This window comes from Brienomyrus brachyistius, chromosome 14 (assembly GCF_023856365.1).
Source record: "Brienomyrus brachyistius isolate T26 chromosome 14, BBRACH_0.4, whole genome shotgun sequence".
NCBI classification, from domain to species: Eukaryota; Metazoa; Chordata; class Actinopteri; order Osteoglossiformes; family Mormyridae; genus Brienomyrus; species Brienomyrus brachyistius.
In genome coordinates, this window is record NC_064546.1 from 9478505 (window position 1) to 9505271 (window position 26767).

General features: G+C 43.8%; 1 pseudogene; it reads left to right on the forward strand.

Annotated features, from left to right (window-relative positions):
• The first annotated feature begins 22735 nt into the window (after window positions 1–22735).
• The window catches only part of LOC125707666 (H(+)/Cl(-) exchange transporter 7-like), a 254198-nt pseudogene continuing 250166 nt past the window's right edge, over window positions 22736–26767 (forward strand).

Below are 26767 nucleotides of genomic sequence, written 5' to 3' on the forward strand. Positions count from 1 at the left end.
TGGCATGTGTTTATACTGAAGAAACTGTACAAATTGCTAGACATAAAACACAGGACTGGCAACTGTGGTACGTTTTAACACCTTGATAAAAAACTTAAAATCCATAGTAAGTAGGACAACCTCATAGAACCTTTACTAGTCATTGTTCAGAAGATTAACACGGATTAAAAACCATTACTATGAAAGCACGCTAATCAGTTAAGTTGATTATGTGGAGAGAGAGAAAAAAAACTGTCTTTGAAAAAGATCAACCATAGAACGAAGCTGCAGCATTGACACCCCCTAGTGGTGATTTGAAGATAGTTCTGTCTGTAGCAGCTAAGCAGTAGATTTGGCGTCAGGTGCCATGACAAACTCAGTGCTGCTCGGTTTGAACGGCAGAAGCACAAAAATAAAGGGGGCATCTACTGCACGCCCCCCACCCTTGAAAATGGTACAAATTATCATGCAACAGTTTTCTTAAGTAAGTCTTTTTGGGCGTCTGCAGAAACCTCCACGATGCGATTGCCCTGATTAAGAAGTGCGCAGCGGATACAATTTGGGATGCATCATTCATCCGATTTATTAATATATAATTATTAGTATGTCTATATTATTTTAGAAACGTTACTTGACGAATATTTTTCATTGAGATTGATTCCCCGTTTAAAATTTTGGTGACACTTCATATTTTTTAAGAGAGACAGACAATTTGACGCATGCAATTTGCAGAAATATGTTGTGCCGCTATAAAGTACACAGGCAGCATGACAAACATAAGTACTCACTGAAGCCACGACATACGCCCGGCTGGCCCCAGCGGTACCCCTAAGAAGAAGGCTTTTTTCACAACCCACGACCATCACGAGGGCAAAAAAAACTGAATAGCCTAGAATTTAGTTAATTACAAGGCACATATTTATTGGAGCAAGAGCTCTAACATAAAACTACCTTGTAATTATAAAGTATTATGGCTGTGAACAATGTACAAACAGGCACAGAAAGTAAAATACTCCAAAAATGCAAAGAACCTAAATATTTTTGTTTCCACCGATTCACTCTTGATGTGTTAGGAGTCACAGTTCAGTAGCCTATTCTTCAGTATCTGCATTTAAGACCACCAACTGCTCTTTCTCCTCCTTCGCTCGTCGGCTCAGAGTATTGGACTTGGTAAGTAATGTTGCCCTTTTGGTTCCAGCAGCACTCTCTGCTTCCTCTGCCATGTGCTCAGCATCCTTTTGTAAACTCTCACATACACTTTCCAGTGAGACTCTCTTCCTCTTGAGTTCCTCAAGTTTTCTTTTTTGCTTTTCGCTCATCTTTCACCTTTGGTCAGAGGCGCTTTGGTTGCTCCCCCACACACTCTGACATGGTCGCATATAAGCCTCTGTGCAACAACTGTTTCCTCTGATAAGTTGCAGGTCTCCACCTCTATTCGTTCCACTTCGGCTTGCCCATAGGACAGCAGCAGCAAGTTCTTGCAGAACATCCAGAGGTCAGGATAAGGCCCACTAACTTTTTGATGTAAAAAGACATCAACTTTGGATGGTGCTGAAGGAATGAAGGATATAAAATCCAAGCCTTTTGCCTCATTGTGCAGGTGATTATCAGACTGCTGGGATATTGCATCACCTGTAATTACATTAATTACAGTAGATTAGATGCAGATCAACAATGTCAATACACAGAATCACATGTAGAATAGGAAAGTGATTTATAACCCAATTTTCCTATGATACCATAAATGTGCAATCATTTTAATTTAATCTTGAGATATCTCTAGGCTCATCAAAGAAAATATAACTGGGCTGATGCTTCTTTTCAAACACCAAGAGTCGGTCTTCTAAATACTGCTAAAATCTACGTGTTAACACTATTCAGTTCAGGGACGGATTATGGGTTGTGTGGGCCCCTGGGTAAAACGTTCGCGAGGCCCCCCCCCACCACCACCACCTGCACCACCACCACAACCACCACAAGTCAAGGGCCCTTGGCAGCCAAACACCCTCCCTATAGGGTCAGGGGACCTTGTAGGCAGAGGATCAAAGAATGTAGGCCCTCTAAAATAGACAAACGAAAATACATTGCTGATAAGCGTTGCAAATTGTTTTGGGCTTGGGGCCCACGGGCCCCCTGCACCCCAAGGGCCCCTGGGCAGCGGCCCCGCTAACCCGGTTTGTAATCCGTCCCTGATTCAGTTAGATGTGAAAAAAGAAAAGCATAATTTAAAAATAATATTCTGAACTATCCTATTCTTATCCTATGATTTACCAGCAGATATCCTGCCTGCCAACCGATTCTCCTGCGCAAACTTCTGCATGAGATTTCTCCTTTTCTGCTGGCAGTTATTGTCACGATCGGGTACGGGTGAAGCGGCGATCGTGCGGGCAAGCAGGCAAGCAGGAAGCAGGAATACGGGGCAAACGGGAGTTTAATACGAGGACAGGGACCGGGAAACAGCTCACGCTTACGAACATCAGACATTAATGACAGACAAAGCAAACTGGGGAGACCAGGACTTAAATACACAGAACAAGGCAGCAGGAAACAAGACACGACTGGGCAGGATCAGGAAATCACACGTGGGTAATTAGGGGGCGTGGCACACACGAGGAGCGGACGAGCCGGGCATGACAGAACCCCCCCCCAAAGGCGCGCTACACCGGGCGCGCCAAGGAAGGGGGCGACGGACGGGACGAGGCAGAACAGGACCTGGAAAACAAGAACAGAATTAACGCACGACGGGAAACAGGACCGAAGCACAAAACAAAGCCAGGGACAAGACGTGCGACAAGAGCTGACAAAGGGATGGGAAGGCAGACAGACAGATCAGGAAGGGAGAAACAGAGGGAACAGGCGGAACACAAGGAGCGGGAGTGACGGGAGGGAACGACGGGAAACCAGGAATGGAGAAAGGAGGAAAGACAGGAGGAGGAGCAAACAAAGGAGGGACCAGGGCAGGAGAGAAGGGAGAGAAGGCGGGGGAACAAAGGGGAGCCCGTGGGAGCCCCAGCGGGCGACGGGCGGCAGCCGGAGGGGCCGCAGGCGGCCGGGAGGCCGGAGCCGGAGGGGACCGAGAAGGGGCAGAGGAGACAGGGCGAGGGACCCGCGGAGGGGCCAGGGAGGGAGCAGGAGGGAGCACCAGGGAAGGGGACGAGGGAGCTGGAAGGGGCCAGGGCGAAGGCACGGAGGAGGGGGGAGCCGCAGCAGGCGGCGATGTCCGGGGGAGGGCCGGAGGTAGGGGCCCCGCAGGCGACCGACCAGGACCCGGAGAGGGGAGCGAGGCAGGGCGACGAGGCACCGGAGAGGGACCCGCAGGCGCCAACCGAGCCCCAGCGCAGGCGAGGCAGGGCGAGCCAGGGGGCAGGGCGGGCGGGACCCCAGCCCTGCGTCTGTGTCCCCTCCCTTTACGGGACACAGACCCCAGGTCGGGGTCGAATTCGCCGGGGTGAGAGAGACAAAGTCACTGGAGGAGAAGGGACAGGAGCTGGAGCTGCTGCAGGCGGAGGGGGCGCCTCTGGAGCGCGGTCAGGGACTGGAGCGCGGTCAGCTGGCCCGGGAGCCGCTGGAGCGCGGTCAGGACTTGGAGCGCGGTCAGGGGGCGCCTGCCCTGGAGCTGCAGCAGGCGGCTGCAGTGGGGGCGCCTGCCCTGGAGCTGCAGCAGGCGGCTGCAGAGGGGGCGCCTGCCCTGGAGCTGCAGCAGGCGGCTGCAGAGGGGGCGCCTCTGCAGGAACTGGAGCGCGGTCAGGAACTGGAGCGCGGTCAGGAACTGGAGCGCGGTCAGGAACTGGAGCGCGGTCAGGAACTGGAGGTGGCTGCAGTGGGGGCGCCTGCCCGGGAGCTGCAGCACGGTCAGGAACTGGAGGTGGCTGCAGTGGGGGCGCCGGCCCGGGAGCTGCAGCAGGCGGCTGCAGAGGGGGCGCCTCTGCAGGAACTGGAGCGCGGTCAGGAACTGGAGCGCGGTCAGGAACAGGAGCTGGCTGCAGAGGGGGCGCCTGCCCGGGAGCTGCAGCAGGCGGCTGCAGAGGGGGCGCCTGCCCGGGAGCTGCAGCAGGCGGCTGCAGAGGGGGCGCCTGCCCGGGAGCTGCAGCAGGCGGCTGCAGAGGGGGCGCCTCTGCAGGAACTGGAGCGCGGTCAGGAACTGGAACGCGGTCAGGAACAGGAACGCGGTCAGGAACAGGAGCTGGCTGCAGTGGGGGCGCCTGCCCTGGAGCTGCAGGTGGCTGCAGTGGGGGCGCCTGCCCTGGAGCTGCAGGTGGCTGCAGTGGGGGCGCCTGCCCTGGAGCTGCAGGTGGCTGCAGTGGGGGCGCCTGCCCTGAAGCTGCAGGTGGCTGCAGTGGGGGCGCCTGCCCTGGAGCTGCAGGTGGCTGCAGTGGGGGCAGCGAAGGCGGCTGCGCAGGCGGCGGCGGCTGCACGGGAGCGGGGTCCGCCGGCAATGGCGGCTGCACGGGAGCGGGGTCCGCCGGCAATGGCGGCTGCACGGGAGCGGGGTCCGCCGGCAATGGCGGCTGCACGGGAGCGGGGTCCGCCGGCAATGGCGGCTGCACGGGAGCGGGGTCCGCCGGCAATGGCGGCTGCACGGGAGCGGGGACTGCAGCCCTCTGGAGCAGTAAGAGCTGCCGCACGTCCTCTGCCATACTCACCAGCTCCTCGGGGTCGGAAGCGGGAGTAAATGCTGCAAAGCTCCTCTGGAGTCGCTCCGCTAGCCCCGCTACCTCCGGACTTACTGGAGGGACCAGTTCCCCCCAGATCCTCCAGAACAACCCCTGGAGGGCAAAGAACTGGGAGGCGCAGTTCACCGGCTTCCCTAAGTGAGGCGCGGGCAGCGCCTCCGGGGTGGTTACTGCAGGGGGAGAGAGCTGTGTGTCCGTGGGCGTTAACGGAGGGAGCTCCTCGGGACAGGCAATCGCCGGTCTCCTCCTCCTTCTCCGGCGCCCAGCGGCGGCGAGAGGTGGTGCGATGTCCTGAAAAACAGGCGGTGAAAGGATCGGCTCCGGGTAAGGGTAGAGGAAGGGCTCCTCGTCCTCATCCTCACTGGAGAGCCAGTACTTCCACACGGGATCGGGGTAGTGTGTGGTCAGCTTCCGGGCTGGAGGTAGAGCGGGTACTTCCCTCTCATTCTCCTCCGAAGTGATCCATAGCCGGGAGAGCGAACAGGCTCCCAGGCGGATCGTCTCCTCCGGTCCTCTCCTCCTTCTCCGGGGGCCTTTCCTTTTGTGGTCTGTCATTCTGTCACGATCGGGTACGGGTGAAGCGGCGATCGTGCGGGCAAGCAGGCAAGCAGGAAGCAGGAATACGGGGCAAACGGGAGTTTAATACGAGGACAGGGACCGGGAAACAGCTCACGCTTACGAACATCAGACATTAATGACAGACAAAGCAAACTGGGGAGACCAGGACTTAAATACACAGAACAAGGCAGCAGGAAACAAGACACGACTGGGCAGGATCAGGAAATCACACGTGGGTAATTAGGGGGCGTGGCACACACGAGGAGCGGACGAGCCGGGCATGACAGTTATCTGGCTGGTGTGCATTTTGTTTGGGTCCAAGCACGTCATCTCATGTACAATCGAGTACTTCAGAGGGCATTTATCCAAGGCCTTTTTGCACATTTTTGAGAGCACAATCTGGCAATTTTTTTTAATCTGAAGGACACCAAGGTCACTTCCACTGCCTTTGGCTCCTGACTGTCTCTGACAAAAAGATGGTTTGTCAAATTTCCAGAATCTTTCTGCACACTCAGCCCAAGGTTAACACTACCTCAGCTGTACATATCAAACCAGCTCAAACTCCATGTTATTCACATATTTTTTACTTCACAATTGTTTGATACATTTGTATGTAAAGATACCAGTGAATTCACAGAAGTCCCACCTTGATGACAGCCATTCCTATATCCACCTCCTTTGGACTGAGCCAGAGTTTTTGCCTGTACAACAGCTGTACATGTTGCTACACAACACTTAAACATTCTATTTCCTCAATGAACTATTTTTTTTGCAGCAAAAGCCATGAAGCAGCAATAAAATCTTTAAAATATGCTTACCAATAAATATGGTTCTCCCATTTAAACACATGTAAAGATAAACCATGGATATTTAAAAATCATGGGTTCGTTAATGAGTTTAAATGTTATTGAATGGCTTACCTTAAACTTCTCCAGTAAGTCTTCAGCGGTGGAGTGGCTCATGTACTGTGATCCCAGAACCAGGACTGCACTCGAGAGCCATTCTCATAATTCACCCAATACCTGACATGCACATCCAGTTGTTTTCTTTTGATGGTCCTGTTCATACTTACGTCAAACATGACAACGAAGCTCCCTTTTAATATATGGAGCGAGTCCAAATCGCGCAAGAAAAGCGGTTTTATCTTTACCACAAGTGACCCTGCGAGTCAGGGAACATCACCCTGGAGACGGTGTGAATGTCATCATTGGACGTATAGGAGTGATGTCGGCAAACCGTTTGCAAAGCCCATAGCACTTCTGCTTTCAGTGTGGGTTGAGGAGGATGTACTGAAGGCATTATTTGTCATGGGATCCGGAGACACTGCCAAAACGGGTGTAGGCCTATCTTTAGAGGTTGTACTTATCTCCACTGAATAAACATTTGAGGAAAATTTTTAGGTTAAAATCTGGGCTTATTCTATACTGAACAAAAATATAAACGCAACACTCTTGTTTCTGCTCCCATTTTTCATGAGATGGACTTAAAGACCTACAATTCATTCCAGATACACAATATTACCATTTCTCTCAAACATTTCTCACAAATCAGTCTAAATGTGTGATAGTGAGCACTTCTGCTTTGCTGAGATAATCCATCCCACCTCACAGGTGTGCCACATCAAGATGCTGATCTGACATCATGGGTAGTGCACAGGTGTACCTTATACTGCCCACAATAAAAGGCCACCCTGGAATGTGCAGTTTTTTGCTTTATTGGGGGTCTGGGGACTCAGAACCGGTCAGTATCTGGTGTGACCACCATTTGCCTCATGCAATGCAACACATCTTCTTCGCATAGAGTTTATCAGATTGTCAATTGTGGCCTGTGGAATGTTGGTCCACTCCTCTTCAATGGCTGTGCGAAGTTGTTGGATATTAGTGGGAACTGGTACACGCTGTCGTATACGCCGGTCAAGCACATCCCAAACATGCTCAACGGGTGACATGTCCGGTGAGTATGCTGGCCATGCAAGAACTGGGACATTTTCAGCTTCCAAGAACTGTGTACAGATCCTTGCAACATGGGGCCGTGCATTATCTGTCTGAGTGGCTGGTCTCAGACGATCTTGGAGGTGAACCTGCTGGATGTGGAGGTCCTGGGCTGGTGTGGTTACACGTGGTCTGCGGTTGTGAGGCCGGTTGGATGTACTGCCATATTCTCTGAAACGCCTTTGGAGACGGCTTATGGTTGAGAAATGAACATTCAATGCACGAGCAACAGATCTGGTTGACATTCCTGCTGTCAGCATGCCAATTGCACGCTCCCTCAATGCTTGTGGCATCTGTGGCATTTTGCTGTGAGACAAAACTGCACATTCCAGGGTGGCCTTTTATTGTGGGCAGTATAAGGTACACCTGTGCACTACCCATGATGTCAGATCAGCATCTTGATGTGGCACACCTGTGAGGTGGGATGGATTATCTCAGCAAAGCAGAAGTGCTCACTATCACACATTTAGACTGATTTGTGAGAAATGTTTGAGAGAAATGGTAATATTGTGTATCTGGAATGAATTGTAGATCTTTAAGTCCATCTCATGAAAAATGGGAGCAAAAACAAAAGTGTTGCGTTTATATTTTTGTTCAGTGTACATTGATTTACAGAATCAAATTTAAAAAACAAAGATACACTGATTTTATACAGATTACTAACTTTTGGGGATCACAATACAAATCTAAATATTTTAGACAAGTTACTTATCTGCTTATTGAATGGTGGGCGAAAAAAATATCTGTATAGTGTCCATTATCTAAAACCCCGCAATGACGTAGTTTGTGTTGTTCTTAAAATAATATTAACTTAAACGGTCAATCTGATTTTCTGGAGGAAAAATAATAGTTTTGATGAATCAACAGCTTGGGAAAATAGTCGCTAGATTAATTCAAAGAAAAATTGTCTGTAGTTGCACCTCAACAGTATAACCAGTGATAATACTATATAAATAAAATTAAAGTAATGGCACCAGCATAGACAGACACAGTAACAGTACAGAATGAGGTAACAGTGGCAGTGTGAGGAAATGTCAGCGTCACTGGCTGGTTAACAGCAATGGGGAGGAAACTTGTCTCTAAATCTGGAAATGCTTGTGCAGATGGATGGATGGAAGGTGAAAAGTGACAGTGCTGGGTGGCTAGAGTCTCTCAAGGTGCTGCTTGCTTTTCTGAGGCAGCACCTGAAGACGATGCCTTTGACCGCCAGAAGCTGTGTGCCCGAGGAACTGGAAGCTGTTGAAGCCTCTACAGCATCCTCTGCGATGTAGATAGGACTTTGGGGAGTCATCCGTTTGCGAAAGTCCAGGATCAGCTCCTTGGTTTCTCTAGCGTTGAGGGTGATGTTGTTATACATGGTGAAGAGCTGGGCCTACAAATCCCAGCATTCAAGAGGTGAAAATACAGACTTAGAGGGAATTTGGGAAAAGTGAAAAAATCCTCTTTACTCGTGTCTGTATAAATCTCACCAAGCGTAACTTTGCAGATTAAAGACTGGCTGAGAGTGTAAATGTAAACGCTGATAAGGAGTCAGGAACAAAGTGCTCATGTAGTGCACACCTGGGTCCAGAGGGCCCTTGTTCAGATGGAAAACTGAACAGGCATCTTTTGTGCTAAATGACAGCCGGTGCTGCTCAAGATGATGGACACTATGGGGAAATAAAAAAAAAAAGAGTTTTGAATGAAAAGACACACAAGAGTAACAGTGCAGCCTTGGTCACGTCTCCCCAGCTCATGACTGGACCAGGCTCCACATTGACCCCAAAACTGGCTTTACACACAGGAAACTCACTGAAACTCAACACAACATTGTCCTGATCTTGCCTGGGGAGTTTCACCTGGTTACTGAGATGACCGGCAGCACAGACAGTCTTACCAGCAACAGATATGCTATTAAGGGGTGCGAAGCGTCTGCTGCCAGCACATGGCTTTATATCTGTCGGCTGCATTTGCGCTGCTCCTCCCTCCTATAAAGAGGACAGTTGAACAGCAGTGTGAAGAAAGGGCACAGAAGCAGAAGTCAGTGGAAAAAGCCCCATTACTAACCCTAAGCCCAACTTACTGCAAACAGCCCACTGTATTTCATATGTCTGCTTCATATTTTCCATTTAATTGCCATAATCTCTGGCAGTCAGTGACAAAAGTTATTTACCCTTAAACAGTACTGAGATTGAGTAGAGTGAGGTACTTAAGCGGTATTATGGAAGAATAAAAGCTGAGTCCCATGTCCAGGCGAGATGCGTAGCTGACAGGCTGATGAATGTTTCAAACTCTTACCTCCACCGTACTGACAGGAACGGCGAGCTGCTGTGGCATCATGGCATTAAACTTCTGTTTCTCCAGGGAAGAAAACAACCAAGACCAACCTTAATAATCCACACACTTTGAAGACTGACATAAATGGTAAATATGAGACGTAAATATCATCCAACACTACCAGGTACTCAGTGAATACTCAGTCATGCAGAAATATAATCTAAAGTTATAATTATGGGGACACGTGGCCGTCCACTGCAGGTGACAATGTCCTAAACTCTTTCATACTTAAAGAACACATACAGTTATTACTTTGTAAGGATGCATAAAACTCCAGTTCAGTAAATTTATGGAATATATACTGCAGCAACTACTTTATAGTCATTTATTAAGTAACTGACTTATTTCTTCCCTGCGGGAACTTGTAATTATGCTGAAATAAAAATGTAACTTAACAGCGTTAAAAAGAACTCAGGAATCCAGTCCAAAATGCTTTAGTTTGACATGTGATCAAAATTCAAACTAAATTTCATAGAGTAAACTAATACATGATAGCATCCATGCAAAAGATCAACGGCAGAACAGGGGCTCTTAAGGCAGACTGCATTAAAAAGGAATTAATCATCTCTCTCAATTTAAATTTGGGATAATAATTCTCTTCAGAAGCCTCCATAGAATAGTGCATCCATCCCCTCACTTATGTGTAGAGACGTATCCTAAGGCTCTGGCAACAACATTCAGGTCAACAGCATCAAAAATTTCACAGCTAGTTTTAAAACTTGTTTTTCACTTTACGTTACAGCAAGTTAGTTAATATTAAATTATTGCAACGTGCAGATTAATAGTCAGAAAAGGTTTTTGAAATTTACATAATGATAAATGAGAACTATATTTGATTACTAATTACTGTTGACTAATTTCCTGTCTGGACTTTTCCCCCTTCATTGTTAAAAGTCATTATATGTCTGGGTGCCAGTCAGTGGAAGCACACAGACACCTGGCCTATTCATTCAGCACCAGCCCATCAAGTAGAGAATTCAGCACCACGGACAGTGACCTGTGTTACTATGACATCAGGTCATTGGCTCTAAATATTTTTCTAGAAATAACTAAATGGCTCTATTGTAGAAATTTCCAGCCAGAGACTGGGTTCCTATATGAAGAGAATATTATTATTCAGACAAAGAAAATAAACTACAGAAAACTAGCTCTGCATGTCATCTCCCCTTTACTCCTTAAGCAGGGCACACGCACATCAACAAGTACCAATGCAGCAAATACAGATGAACAATTTCACAGCTTCAGAAGAAGTCAGATTTCTGTGTAATTCAGAGATTGTCAAAGACTTCTGATAGAACATTTTCTGCACTTGAGTCTAATTTCAAGATAAATTGCACCTGGGTCTATTAAAACAAGGTGATGCTGCCTGACCTACCAACCAAGGCTGGGGAGGAAACGTAGGAATACAAGGAAAGCAAGGAAGAAAAGCAGCCACCCTATCTCATGGTCACGGACACAAACATCAGGGAGTGTTATGAAGAAGACACCACACTTAGGACCATTGGTTTTACGCAGTGAATTACACCAGAGAGAGTTTTTACATTCTAGCTGTGTTATGTAACATTCCTCAGCCTTCAGCTTTTTTCCCCACACAATGCAGGACATGCAGGGGTGCCAAACAAAACAGTGGAGCTGCAGTGTAGCCAATTATTTCTTTCAGTAGTTTTAAGATGGTTTGTGAGGTTGTGTGTTAGAGATGGCGGTGAGCAACACTGAGGCATCTCAGGGAACCATGTTGCCCATATTAAAAAACATGCACGCATGCAACTCAGGCAATCCAGCATTTCTTATTTCAGTTACGTATGACACTGCATGTTGCGGTTTTACATGTTCACTACAAGTCAGTGGTTTTTTCCTTGTATGATTATGGCCACATTCACACCAAAAACACACTAGACATACTGTACAAGGCACTCAAGGGAAAAATTCTCAGAACACAAAGTGAATGTATCAACCGAAGAAGGATTTTTCCTTTTCGGAATATTCATTTTTTTCCATGTGGAACCACTGTCCATGATTCAATTGAGTGCATTCAAAGAATGATACATCAAAACTAATAGTGACAAAATATTCATTTAATATGCATTGTACATGAATGTAGGACTTAGATGTTGATGAATTTCTCATCAGTGAAGGGCATATACACTTAAGGGGTATTATGAAAAAAAAAGTTGAGAACCCAGAAGTAACTATCCGATTAAAGATGTAATCTGGTACATGTGCAGACCAGTGATGGATATGTAAATGATTCAAATTGCAAGGAGTTGGCATGTTTAATCACCAGACACAGGATGCCTCGTAGTCACATTAGACAGTGTTAACGGCACTTGACGGAGTTTGATAGGGTTGCATTGTGGGTTTACATGAAGCCAGGTGGTCATGTGCTGCAATTGCATGTGGGCCATGCGGATATCACAGTGGCCTGATATTGAAACCAATGGGCACGTGAGGCATCCACACACGTCGTGAAGTTTCTGGTCATCCAAGACAGACCACGCCAAGGAAGGATCGTCGGATTGTGCTCCAAGCATCACAGATCCCCATGACACCTGCGCCTGATATATGGACACAGCTACTGGACTCTCTACAACACCCTATATCATCGTGTCGCGATGACTGGCATCAGCTGGACTACGGGTTCACCGTCCCATGCATAGGCTGCCGTTCACAATAGCACAGAAACGGTTGCGTTTGGAGTGGTGTAGTCACTGGGAGGCATGGACTGATGGACTGATGACGACTGGCGTCCTACCATGTTCAGCGATACATCTCAGTTCTGCAGTACCACAGATGACCGTCATGTGCGTATGGTGGCGCTGCAGGGAGAGGAGCAATCCTGCCAATGCTGTGGAGTGACACACCACACTCTGACGGCACAGTGGTACACCAGTGACATCCTAGTAGTATCCGGGCCCAGGGGTGTGCTATACCCTACTGACATGGGACCAGCAGTGTGACCATACCGCCAACTCCGTGGTCCGTTTGATCTGATGATTATAATCATCGCGATACAGTCACATGCCCTTTCATCACATGCAGATTTCATTTTCACAACTTAGTCTGTTGCCCTTCACTTTTTTGCCACTGAGTTTGTGTTTTGACACTAAGTTGATGGGAATTGATTATTTAAGCGTCATCTAAAGAGCTTATATTAATTGGGTAAATTGCATAAGACTCACATGGTATTTTGAAAAGATTCCCATATGCGCTGATTAGCTGGGGTTGATCCAAGCAGCTGTGCACTTTTCTCCTGTAACATAAAAGTTTGCTTTTAGGACAGAAAACAAGGTTAAGACCATATTATGTAGTTTACATCTATCAAAATAAAACCAAAGTCACTGTTACCAAAAGAGTAACCATGTGTTATCAAATTTCCTAACATTTTGCTTCATCTTACTTTGGATGCCCATGGTTAGGAGAGAAGCAGAAATCTGCTCAATCATAAGAAAGACTTTTATTGCTACAGGGAGTGAGATCTTGTTGCAGGTGACAAGGCAGGATAGAGTGTGTTTAGAAAAATAATGAAGAGGGAATGTGAGTGTGAGCTATCGTGGCATCTGTGTATAACCCAATATGGCGGCATCCTTCTGAATGTAAATAACATAGCCGGCTTAATTAGCTTAATCAAGCGTAATTGAACTAAGGAAAATTTAGCAATATACTTTCCCTGCTTGGTGTGATAAATACAGCAGCAGCTGCTGGTGGACGGGCTACAAACAGACATCAAGAAGAAATCCCACCTCACAGCCATTTACTGTACCAAACCCCTTAATGTAACTTGTAAAGATGTAGGTATTGGCGTATTCACACATTCATTTGCAGTGTCCACTTCCTGTCCAGTAAATTTGGCAGGACGGAATTTGAATAACCTATAGGTCTGACTCATGTATGCGGCTGAAGGAGTAAAGATAGAATGGGTGAAGAATCCTGTTATACAGTCCTAGTAGACCGAGAACCACCTGATTGCTACTGCAGTTGGAATCAAGGGCTGAGCTGCATGGTGGCCTGGGGGACAATCATGAAAACACAGACCCACTGATATCCTCAAAACCCACAATCAAAAGGGGAGTCAGGCACGGTGGCCAACCACTTGGCCCGTTAAGCCACATGGTGGCCCGATGAGCAGGCAAACACACTATGGGCTAAGGGGTACAAGACAGAGGAGAGAATAGGATGGCCAGTGACATGTGAACAGGACAAGGCAGGGATGGATTCTGACATAGGTACCATACTACTTTGTTTAAATATGCCCAAGTGCATAGAATGTTTTAGTGCAAGTCTTAGACAATGGTATCTCTGAATGACACCGCAGTCTGACTCTTCCTGAAGGCCCTGAGAAGTTGTTTGTATGCACTTGCTGCCTTGACACTTGCTGATGTGCGTGTGCTCTGCTTGAGCAGTAAAGGGGAGATCACATGCAGAGATGATTTTCTGTAGCTTCTCAGTCCGAGTAAAAATAAAATCTTCTCGTTATATAGGAACCAAGTCTCTGGCTGGAAATTTCTACAACAGAGCCATTTAGTCATTTATAGAAATATACAGAGCCAATGAAGGAACCAGATGTCACAGCACAGTAACACAGGTCACTGTCCGTGGAACTGAATGAATAGGATAACCGGCCAATGTGTTTGTGTGCTTACACTGATTATATGTCAGGGGGGAAAATATTTATATCATTGTTGCGATGAACGTCATTCCAGCAAGTGGTTACGTCGTTCACGCAAGTGGTCATGCGGAACCAAAGTTTACTCACCTGTGTGCACCCGAGGGGAAGGCATTAACGGACGCACCTGCTCTTTATTTTGGATAAAGTCGGCAAAACGCATTGGTAGCGCGACAAGCAAAGGGTCAAATCTACACCAAGTGCTTCTGGAACTGTGCTGCGATTGTGTACTGAAAAGTAGACTCTGAACGGACAGCCGGTAAGACCATGAACCATGCGTGTTGGACTTTGTTGCAAATGTTATTTGTAGCAAGCACTACCTGTTGCGAGTGGGGTTTATTTCTTAATGGGGTGCGCTAATGAGGCATTGAGGCGCTGGTGCTGGCTTGTAACATTATATGAGTTGTGGTATTTGACTGTATTAGGAATAAATGGTGTGCTGTAAGTGTCTTAATGACAATATGTGGAATGCTGTTTTATTGATTCAGATGTTTGCATTAATGCGGTTTAAAAGGGGGGGTTCTATTTTTAGTTTATCTAAAAGTTAAATATTAAATTGCTAAAAAGAAAAAAAAAAAGTATTAAGGGTGAACTTTCCTTTTAATAATTCATATGGGCAGAAGTGTTAAACCTATTGTTCGATTGTCTAATTGGTTAGCTTTTCATTGCAATTTATTGCGTTGAGTAACTCATTTATGTGTTTCCCCAGTGGTTTGATCTTAAACTTTGATGTTTGGAGGAATTTTATTCAGAACAAGTTATGTATAATTGTGTGGAAATTTGAAGCTGAGATTGGTCATTCATTGTATATTTTGTGTGTATGTGTATATATATATATATATATATATGCATTTAAAGTAAAATTTTGTGTTTGCTCATAAGATAGATTGGTGAAAGTTGGTGTTTTGTGGTTTAAGGTTTTTCACCTGTAAATGCCTGGCTTGAGGAAAGCGAAGATAAAATAAAAAGGGATAAAGAGTCCAAAAAGAAGGCCTGGTTATTCTGAGTGAAATCCAGTTATATGTTCAGTTTTGGTACATCTCTATCAAGTGAGGGGTAAAGCACAGTAAGAATTGTGATCACTTGACAATCATTGAGGGGAAAAATGTAAAAATATATACAGTAAGGACAATATAATCGTAATTTAATGTATCCCTTCTGCTCTTTAAAAAGCACAATGTCTGACTGACAAATATGTCTATTATTAGCACATTTTAATAATTTAATTAATATTAAGCAGTACACCTATTTCCTGTAATCACTCTGCGTTAAAGCAATTTTTAAAACTAGCTGTGAACTGGATGCTGTTCTGACTGTTGTTGCCATGGTGCCTTATTTACTTTCAAATCGCATTGTCCACAACCTGATCAAAGGACCAAACTTTAAAATCAGTGCAGGGTAGTGTCGCAAGTAGTGATGCTTAGGCTTTAACCTATGTCCTGGAAAGAAAGAAAATCTACAAGCAAGATATTCTTGGATAAGAACGTCAAGGTATGCAACCTCTGGCAATAAAATTTTCTGTGCACAAATCAGCTCCACAATGTCTTTTAGCTGAAGGGTCAACTGCCAATCATCATCTGTGGGCTCTTTCACCTTGTCACACATGATCACAGGAAGAAGTCTTAGAAAATTCCAGTTCTGAACAGCCTGACCATAAAGCTTTACTCCATTGGAGTTTACTGCACATGGCTTACTCAACACATCAGAGCCACTGTACTTAAATTTCTTAATGCGTCTATTCAGAATTGAATAAGTGAACCACTTTTTTTGCTTGATGAAGTACTTCAGGTAAAGGGCTAAATCATAGGAAAGGATACCCTCAAAAATGTCATGGCCTAAACAAGGTGGCAGGCCAGGCATACAAACATCGAAGTAATTCAATGAATTAAAACTCAGATATTATACCTTCAACGTTTTGTTGTTCCTCAGACTGTAAAATGCATTTGGATCTGTTTGAAAATCTGTTCGGGTTGTCCGGCAATACCTGCAGAAATATTCAGAAAAACTAAAATTTTCTGTAAATCCACCGATATTATGAGACCCCAAATTGTCCCCTGCAATGCACAAAACAGTCCCTTTAACTTTTTCCTCTGCCACCGTTATTCCATTGTCTTCCAGGTCTTTTAAGTCTGCAATGAGCCTTGAGAAAACTTTGTCATGGCCAAAGTGTTTGAAGTCTTTTTCCTGACACAGCATTACAAGTGACATGTGGTCTGTACTTGATGAGGTGGTAAATTAGCCAGAGACAAATATACAGCTACTACTTTGTGCTGCTTTTTGCTGAACCTAATGGGTTCACCGCCTCAAAAGAATCTTGATATAGAATTAGTTTTAGACATGATGGGTTTTGAGAAAAGAACTCATTGTTTTTATATACCTGACCATCACTGACATCACAAAGCACATCAGTGTATGGTACGTATGTACCCTGTGCAGCACAATTCTGCCATAAGTCTGACTCCAGTAAATGTCTCAAAGTGTCTTTCAATGGAACATAGTAGGCAAACCTCTGTGACCTTGTTTCATCCCTTCCTAAGTACAACTTTACAGGTTCTGTGTATCTAAACATCTGTTTAAAAGCCCTAGTTCTTGAAAAATTGGTTCTCATTGGTCCTTCATGACTAATGGTGAAAAGGTCAGATTCCTTCACAACATCACATATACTACCAATAACCTCATCTGTTAATTCAGTTAAGTCACTTTTCAGGAATGCACTTAATTTATTCAAAGTATATGTCTGTCCTAGTTCATGTATGCTTAGCATCTCTTCAATAATATTTTGTATAGTTGATGCTGGCAGAAGAAACTGCCCATGTAATTTCAAGTAGAAAAGAGAAATATTTCTAAGAAAAAGGTCACTGAAATTTTCTGTAAGATGGACTTCACCTTCATCAGTCTCACTAAATCTCTCTGTAGGGCCTGTAACTAACGGTTCAGTTTCAAGAAACTGAGAAACTGTCTCCTTATTAAGATCTCTTATACTGTCCACAGAACATTGTCTGTGTTTCCTGGACATGTAGGCTGTAAACGACGATCTCACAGTGAACGTATGGTCGCATCCTGTCACCGGACATGTCACAACACGTCCTTCGGCTATATGTTCCTTTAAGTGAGCTGTTAGTGATCTGACATCGCGACATTGGCGCTGGCACATAGACATATTACACGTAAACACCGTAAGGGCATTTGTAGTATCAATATATGAATCTGTGTTATGTTTACGGTAAAAATGAGCCTTAAATTCCCCATATGAACGAAACGTATTGTGGCAATCTGTAGCGCCACACTTGAACACGCATCGTGGTTCATGACGGTGAAGTTTGACATGTAAAACATGTTCCCTAAGGGTTTGCACTGATGTTCCACAGAAATAACAACTAAACATTGTAACTGCGTGAACAAACACGCACTCTATTGCTGTTTTAAACACCTAAATGCTGTTTCACATCCCGCTTGCAAATCTAAGTTTTACATGTGCTGCCAAGATACGTTCATGCGCCGTCAACACGGTACATGCTACTCGTGTTTAAAACCACACACTGCTTAACACTGCTTAAAACGATTTAATTTAACTTACCAATTTGCCCAGACACATTTATTTTATTTTATATTCCCACTAGTTTGTAGATTTTTTTTAAATGTTATGTTTGTTATTGGGTGCTTTCCACTTCATGTACCCACATACAGCGCTGGCTTAAAGCAATACATTCTGGTCCTGACGCAATGCATTGTGGTTAGATTTTTATCGTCCGCTGCATTATGTCACCATGTCACGTCGTACAAAAACCTCGCGAGAGCAAGACAGATCATCCTGCACCTCTTAAGTGTTATGTAGTTTTGCCTGAAACGCAAAAATAAAACAAAGCAATTAAAGCCGATCAGTGGCTCAAATTCTGCTGTAGCGATTGAAGAACTTTTGTCGGAAGTTGGATTCGAACCCACGCCTTACTTCGGAGAACAGAATACCCCTTACTTTGAAAGGCCATTTTCGCTGCGCAGGAGGCTTTAGACCGCTCGGCCATGGGGCAGTTTCCAGTTGAACCCTAAGGAGTAGGTTAAGTCCAGCCTTGGCTTCCAAGCTGACGTTTTTCTACATATGTGCTTGTGTATCATGGACAGTAAGAGGGGGCAGGCAAGGAGAGAATTTCTCTCTTTGGGGATCAATAGAGTGTTGTTATTATAACGTCTAAAACGTATGATGGTCTGTCGATAAATCAATAACAATATCAATGAAGTCAATGTTTATCTAAAGGAATCAGAATTCAGGAAAAGCCAGGGGCCGGACCGAGTGTAGGGGGCGTGGCCAGAGACAGCCTGCTGACTGTTCCAAATCATGGGTGCATGTTACAAGTCCGGAACATATTTTAACTTAGTACTAACTTAGCATCATATTTGATCTGATTCGACTGAATATCCCAGGTTTCCATCTCTCATGCATCTGGTGTGACGTGTTTTCAGACTCTCAGGCTGGCGCAAAGAAATCTTACGGGAATTGAACGTCTCACTCCGGTCAGCTGACCAAAGTTGGTAACCTTGGTATTGTGTGTAGGAGATTCGGTATAACTATAATTTCGTTCTCCATTTACATGCCCGTAGTGTCTTTAACCGGCTGCACAAACTGGATCCGCCTCCATTACGACACAACTTTGCCCTTATTGGCTTAAGAATTTAGTCACATACATGACGTATATCTGCTATTTCTCCCGAGAAGCAGGTAAAGCAGTGGTAACTGCTTTGTAGTTAATTTACCTGGTAAAATTAAGTTTAAATAAATGATATAAATACTGTAATAGTACTCGTGAGCTTTGTTTATTTGTTATTAGTTATTGTAATGTTGCGCTGCTTTATTTGTTTAATCGTCTAGTCTGTGGAGACATTCAAGTTAATCAAATAAGAATTGCACTGTACACTGTACATGACCATAAAAACTTTGTATCCTTGAAATAAATGTTTTTGATCTTTTCCTTGGCAGTTATCTTTTTACACAGGGCCTCTATGTACACGATAGTTTTTTTTTTTCACGACTAACAGTATGGATCAGGAGTTGGTTATTGTAAAAGAAGTAATGTGCATGCAGGTGATATTTGTATAGATTTATCCACACCCTTGTAGCAGTGCTGCCATTGCAGTCAGATCTCGCAAACTAGGAGTATTAGTTGTCTTTATTTCTCTTTATTTCTTGACGCCAACCCTCTCCATTAATCCGGGCTTGGGACTGGCACCTACCTGAGCTGGCTTGCTCCCTTAAGTGGCTGGGTTAGGCTAAACTATATATATATATTTACCAAGACTACAATAAAACATCTCGAAATGTGTAGTCTAGCAAAACGCAGTTTAAAGAAGGTAGCCTACCTGGCGAAATTGCAAACAAATTAAGGGCGTTAGGCAGCCTTTCCAAACCGCTTATCCTACTGGATCGCGGGGGGTCTGGAGCCTATCCCGGAAGCAATGGGCACGAGACAGGGAACAACCCAGGATGGCGGGCCAGCCCATCGCAGGGCACACTCACACACTATTCACTCACGCATACACTCCTATGGGCAATTTAGCAACTCCAATTAGCCTCAGCATGTTTTTGGACTGTGGGGGAAACCAGAGTACCCGGAGGAAACCCCACGATGACATGGGTAGAACATGCAAACTCCACACACATGTGACCCAGGTGGAGACTCGAACCCGGGCCCTAGAGGTGTGAGGCAACAGTGCTAACCACTGCACCACCATGCTGCCCCCTAAATGGAAAACCATTAAATACAAAAGGAAAACAAAAGTGCTGTAAGACTGTATACTTATGTGTATGTTAGTAAAGGCTGTAGCTGACACAACGGACCCCACTAATTAGAAAGGGGTAATTGTACACATGTGGCATCCAGTATGTTCTTCTATAACAGTTTTTAAAAAAAAAAAAAAACTCACATTACACAAATTGGCACTATCAAAACGAGGATTATGGGGAAAATGGGGACTGTGATGGAGATTACATACACGTAGGCATGGTATTTAGTTTTTTTTAATCTGGTCACCTTCCAGAGTAATTGTAAACTAAAACCATCTTCACCCTATTTGATTCTTTATAAATGGACAATCAGTCGTGCAGTAAATGGGGGTATAGAGAGACACAGAGCTTGTCTAACAAGAAACCCTGGGAAGCTAACATTAATAGGGTGGGTATGGATAGCAAAACCATTGATACAGATTACAGATTTATATCTCACCTGAACCCTGGCGGGCTCCGTGCCAATAGGGGTTGGGATTAGGGTTAGTTAACTTAAGTAGTAATATTGATGTGTATATTCTCCTATTCTCCAGTCAGTGAATCGTGAAACGTAATGTTAATATGTTTCTATACCTATATGTTCTGCTTAAAAACCCATAAAGGCAAGCACAGTGTTTAGACATTCTGTTACTTAGACTAGTAAACACTAAGATCCTTCAGCTTTCAATTAACCTGACACAACAGTCTAAACAACAAATGTGTGCCATGTCATTTGTCATCTTTACATCTTGTATCCTTTATATGGTAATTGGATTTTCAAGGTGGAATTGCAGGTCGATCATTTTAAGGATCTAGATGTAAACCTCCCTGGTGTTGCTTTAATATTTTTTTTGCACAATTTGCTTCACACACTTCCTCCAGCAGAGAAGCTTACAATACTACACCCCACCAAATGACTGGATGATGCCTTTTTATTTAAGGTCTGGCTGTGAGCCTCGATTACCGATACACTATCTTCAGGCTCCTGCCGGGATCAGTCAGTATGGTGGACCTTTGGAGGAATGGGTACAAAACCATCAGGAAAGTTTGCAGGTGCTTCAAGAGTATGTGAAGGCTTAGTTGGAGGAACAAGCCACACCACGAAATCGGAAACACAATGAGTTGGTTAATGATTAGGGGTTTGATGAAGGTCAGCTGGTGTGTTTGCGGAACCATGTTCGAGGTAAAATACAGGATCATTGGGATGCCTGTTTGTATATGGTAGTTCGGTGTCCCCAAGATCAGGGTGCAGTTTACTCTGCAACTCCAATGGAGGGGGACGGGGTTGTCCGTCAAGTTCACCGAACAGAGTTGCGTCCAGTACCACAGGGGGTTGTTATGTCAGGGGAAGATGTTCTGGTAATGTCTCCTGAGTCTGGGTTGCCCACAGGGGCAACAGAAATGGAATCGGATGAGGACTCTGTGATTTTACGGGGACAGGGCTGGTGGGAGGGGTCGCAATAGAGCATCCACAAGTAGGCCTCGTATAATGGAGGAGGTTATGTCCCCCCCGAGGTGTAGAGACCAGTTAAACGTTCGGTGAGGTCCACCACTGGTCATCATACCAACCCTTATAAGTTACCACGGTCAGTGAATGATCGTTCGGTTGGGGAGGAAGACCAGTGGTTTGGGGATAGAATTCTTAGCTGTGATCGTTGGGTCATCAATTTCATTTTGGGGGATGGATTGTAGCCAGGCAATTATAGGCAGGTATAGGAACTGCAGTTCGGACTGGAGGCATAGCCGGGGCGAGATGGCTGTGCATGTTCCGATGGTAGGGCATATTGGCAAAGGAGCAGGCACGGGAAAGACAGGCAGGGTCCTGATAGATTTGGTGGAGCATCGGCGGGCATATTGAATTTGCAGTGTAGCAGCCTTTCTGTTTGCTTGTTTCAGGGGTGAACAATCTTATCCGCAAAGGGCCGGTGTGTATGCAGGTTTTCGCTGCAACTCCCTAATTAGATTTCTAATTAGAGGACTGATTAGCTGAAGAGTCCTCATACCTGGTTTTGAAGAGCTGACCTAAAGGTTACCCCAAAAACCTGTTTTTTTTTTGTTTGAATGGGGCAGTGAGTCATGGGGTAAACTACTGTTCTTTAGGGGTTTTCAAGGTGGAATTACGGGTCGATAATTTTAAGGATCAGGTTGTAAACCTCCCTGGTGTTGCTTTAATATGTTTTATCTGAGGTTGTATCGTGTATTATCAAGCCAGCCGGCTTAGTGGCCTCGGGAGCGGGGTTTAGTGGGAGCAGCTGGCTAGTTTTATTTTCTTTTTTGTTTGTGTCTTTTTCTTTGTTGTATGTATATTTTGGGTTCATTATTAGGCAGGCTGGGCCTTTTGGCACCTGTAGTCTGGGTGCTGGATTGCCCATAGGGGTCTTTTTTATTGCTGTGATTTGCTGTGTCATTCACTAGTGTGATTTGTGCTGGATGTGTTTTTAAGGTTGTGCTGTGGCGTGTACCTGAGCAAACTTTGGGCAACCTGTTCTCTTGTTGGCTTTATTGACAAAGGGTGGATTAGTCTAATTACGGCCTGCTACAAATAGCTGCATATAACGTATAAAAAAAATCACCTTATGGGTGCTCCGTAGGGTAGCAAGATCTTGAGTTTTTTTACAGTACTCGGGTACGTTTTAAAATTTTCGACCAATCAGCAAACATTATTCTGACAGCATAGCTGGGAAACCAATGAAAAGTGAGTGCAACGTTCTAGAACTTGACTTCGGGTTGACGCTCCCTATAAAAGAGCTGGGTACTGCTTCAAGGCGTTCAGTTGGCGCTACCTCCTGATAGAGTAGCACTGTACGGCTCTTGTTCCGTAAAACAACATCAAAAGGATGAAAAAAAAAACAATATTTAAAGAAGACGAAAAAAATCAATTTTTAAAGAAGACGAAAAAAACATCGTCTAAAAAAATAAGCCAAAAAAATAATATCCGAAGAAGGAAAAACATGCAAAGTAAAAAAAACAAACAAAAATAAAAAACAATATCCAAAGAAGAAGGAAAAAAACATCCAAAGGGAGAAAAGAAGAACTGAAGGGCAAACGAGGTAGGAGGAAATACAAATTTCGTTTCAGCACCGTTGGAGTGCCAAGCCGTGAAAAGCATTTGGCCAGAAGACAAGGTAAGTGTTGTACCTGTTATTTTAAAACAGCGCTTTTCAAAATGCTGCTTTATAATCGTTTGAGATCGTTAGCCAGTGTGACAGCTGAAGGCTTTTTGAGTTTACCAACATAAAGTTTTATTTCTGTATTAGGACATTGTCAGGAACAATGATGTGTTCATCGCTATGATGTGGTCAAAAAGCGATGCATTGAATCTTAGAAACATTTGTGATTTTTCAAACGATGCTTTTCCTTTTATTTAATCAGTAAAATTTCCATCGGTTTTATATAGTGCCCCTTGAAATATGTCTTTAGCTCATTTTCCGGGCATTTTACTAGAATGCATCCTGAGAAATACACAAGCTCTGCTGCATTTCCGTGCCTCGATGTTTAGTGCCGAGTATAATTGTTGCAGTTGCCTTTTATATATTCCATGAGACCTGTTGGTACCAAGAGAAGTGTGAGACTGTCAGGGTGAATTTATCATACAATCGCACGCATAAATACCTGAGGGTTGCCAGTCCTTTTGCGTTGTTACAGGAGGACTAGAGCTGACGAGTGTGTTTCTACACACTATCAAGGGCATTGTAGTACAGTTTTCTCAGGTGGGAGAATGCTGCCGATCTCCTATTTGACAATACAGCCCTTGATATATTAGAATATTACAGAACTAGAAGCCTTTTGCAAGGAAGAATGTGAGAAAATCCCAAGTACAAGAACTGAAAGCCTTTCAGCTGGCTATAAGAAGCGCTTGTAAGCTGTGATATCTGGCAGAGGAGGTGTTACTAAGTACTGATTACGTAGGGTGCCCAAACTTTTGCAGAGTGCCATAATAATGTTTTTATTTTGTAATTTTGTTCAATTTATGGCATAAAAAGTAACTATTCATCAATGTTTGCTGAAAATATTGTGTATTTTCCCCCCAGTTCCTAAAGAGACTGTATTAACTGATATTGTTGCTTTTGTAATTGAAAAGATGTTATTTGTCAAGGGGTGCCAAACCTTTGCATAAGACTGTACACAGTGTGTGTATGTGTTTATGTGAGTGTGTGTCTGTGTGTGTCTTTATATATATATATGTGTGTGTGTGTGTATATATTTCTGTATATGCATGTGTATATATATATTTATATATAGTTCACACACATTCAAACTTATTTGAATACACATTCAAAATAATTTTTATTATTATTATTTTCGTTTTTTTTTTTTTTTGTGTTTTAAAATGTTTTATTTTTGCAATGGAAATAAAAATAAAGCAGTTCTCCATAAAGGAGGGATGGTGGATGGAATATATATATACATATATATAAAATAATTGTCACACAACCTGGGTGACATGCCTTGCCTGCTCACCCAATTTTAGTGCACCTTAGTTATTCATAATGACCATCTAGTCTCGATACACCCATGAATATATATGTATATATATATAGATATTTTTTCTTTTTCTTGTGTTTTTTTTTTCGCAATGGATATTAATAATAAAGCAGTCCTCCGTAAAGGAGGGGTGGTGGAGGGAATATATATATACATTTATATAAAATAATTGTCACACAACTGGGGTGACATGCCTTGCCTGCTCACCCAATTTTAGTGCACCTTAGTTATCCATACTGACCATCTAGTCTCGACACACCCATATATATATATATATATATATATATATATATATATATATATATATATATATGTATATATATAGATATTTTTTCTTTTTCTTGTGTTTTTTTTTCGCAATGGATATTAATAATAAAGCAGTCCTCCGTAAAGGAGGGGTGGTGGAGGGAATATATATATACATTTATATAAAATAATTGTCACACAACCTGGGTGACATGCCTTGCCTGCTCACCCAATTTTAGTGCAACTTAGTTATCCATAATGACCAACTAGTCTCGATACACCCATAAATATATATGTGTGTATATATATATATAGTTTTTTTGTGTTATTTTTTTGCAATAGACAATAAAAATAACGCAGTTCTCCATAAAGGAGGGATGGTGGATGGAATATATATATACATATATATATAATAATTAATGTCACACAACCTGGGTGACATGCCTTGCCTGCTCACCCAATTTGAATGCACCTTAGTTATCCATAATGACCATCTAGTCTCGATACACCCATAAATATATATGTATATATATAGTTTTTTTTTTCGCAATGGACAATAAAAATAACGCAGTTCTCCGTAAAGGAGGGATGGTGGATGGAATATATATATACATACATATAAAATAATTGTCACACAACCGGGGTGACATGCCTTGCCTGCTCACCCAATTTTAGTGCACCTTAGTTATTCATAATGACCATCTAGTCTCGATACACCCATAAATATATATGTATATATGTATTGTTTTTTTTTTTTTTTTTTTGCAATAGACAATAAAAATAACGCAGTTCTCCATAAAAGAGGGATGGTGGATGGAATATATATATACATATATATAAAATAATTGTCACACAACCTGGGTGACATGCCTTGCCTGCTCACCCAATTTTAGTGCACCTTAGTTATCCATAATGACCATCTAGTCTCGATACACCCATATATATATATATATATATATATATATATATATATATATATAGTTTTTTTTTTCTTCGTAATGGACAATAAAAATAACGCAGTTCTCCGTAAAGGAGGGATGGTGGATGGAATATATATATACATATATATAAAATAATTGTCACACAACCTGGGTGACATGCCTTGCCTGCTCACCCAATTTTAGTGCACCTTAGTTATCCATACTGACCATCTAGTCTCGACACACCCATATACACACCCGAAGCTCTGATCTCAGATCAGTTCCATGCCTCCAGAATCTAATGTTACCCTCAAGGAAGAAGGGAAGCTATGATGAGTAAAAAAAAGGTTATTAGAGTGTCCTGTCAGCGTTGGGCTTCTTCGGCCTCCGCCATTGATTTTTCGGTTTCAGGATGGAAAGTACAAGGTGGCTCTGTGTTGATGAATAATCCAGGAAAAAAATGCCACAAAGGCATGGAGTCACACCAGTGGAGTCTTATCCTTGCAATAAAGACCCCTGTATGACCTTTGCTGAATATTTCCAGTTTAGTGGAGCTGATCTGTGAGTAATGCAGTTATGCAGCAGTTTCTGATGGTTTCCGGTTTTGCAGGTGGTGTCCTTTTCAGCTTGGAGGAGGGAGCCTCCTTCTGGAACCAGATGTTGACCTGGAGAATCGTGAGTGACGTTTCCGATTAGCATACCTGATCTCCTTGCCCCGCCACGGGGCTCTGGTGAAATGTAACTATTCAGTGACCCGTATCTTTCAGTTCTTCGCTTCCATGATCTCGACCTTCACCTTGAACTTCTTCATGAGTATCTACCACAACAAGCCGGGAGATTTTAGTAACGGTCTCATCAACTTTGGACGCTTTGACAACGATGTAAGTTTCCCATTTCTGTCGGTGTTGTGATGTAGATTGTCCTTTTTAAAAGTCTGTAGATGGAATCTTGAAAATCAAAATATTGGGCATCGGTAATTGATCTGGTTGTCTTGGCCAATGGTATGCTGTCCGCAAGTCAAGTAGCTCTTGGGAGATGTCGGCCGTTACCCTCTGACATTGGTTTCCTGCCTCCCGTTAGTCAGTGGGGAAAATGTGATGTTTATGGATGTCTGGACAACTTAGAGTGGAGAGCATTTTATAATCATTACCTCGTTTGGGAAAGGCGAAAGAAGACGGTAT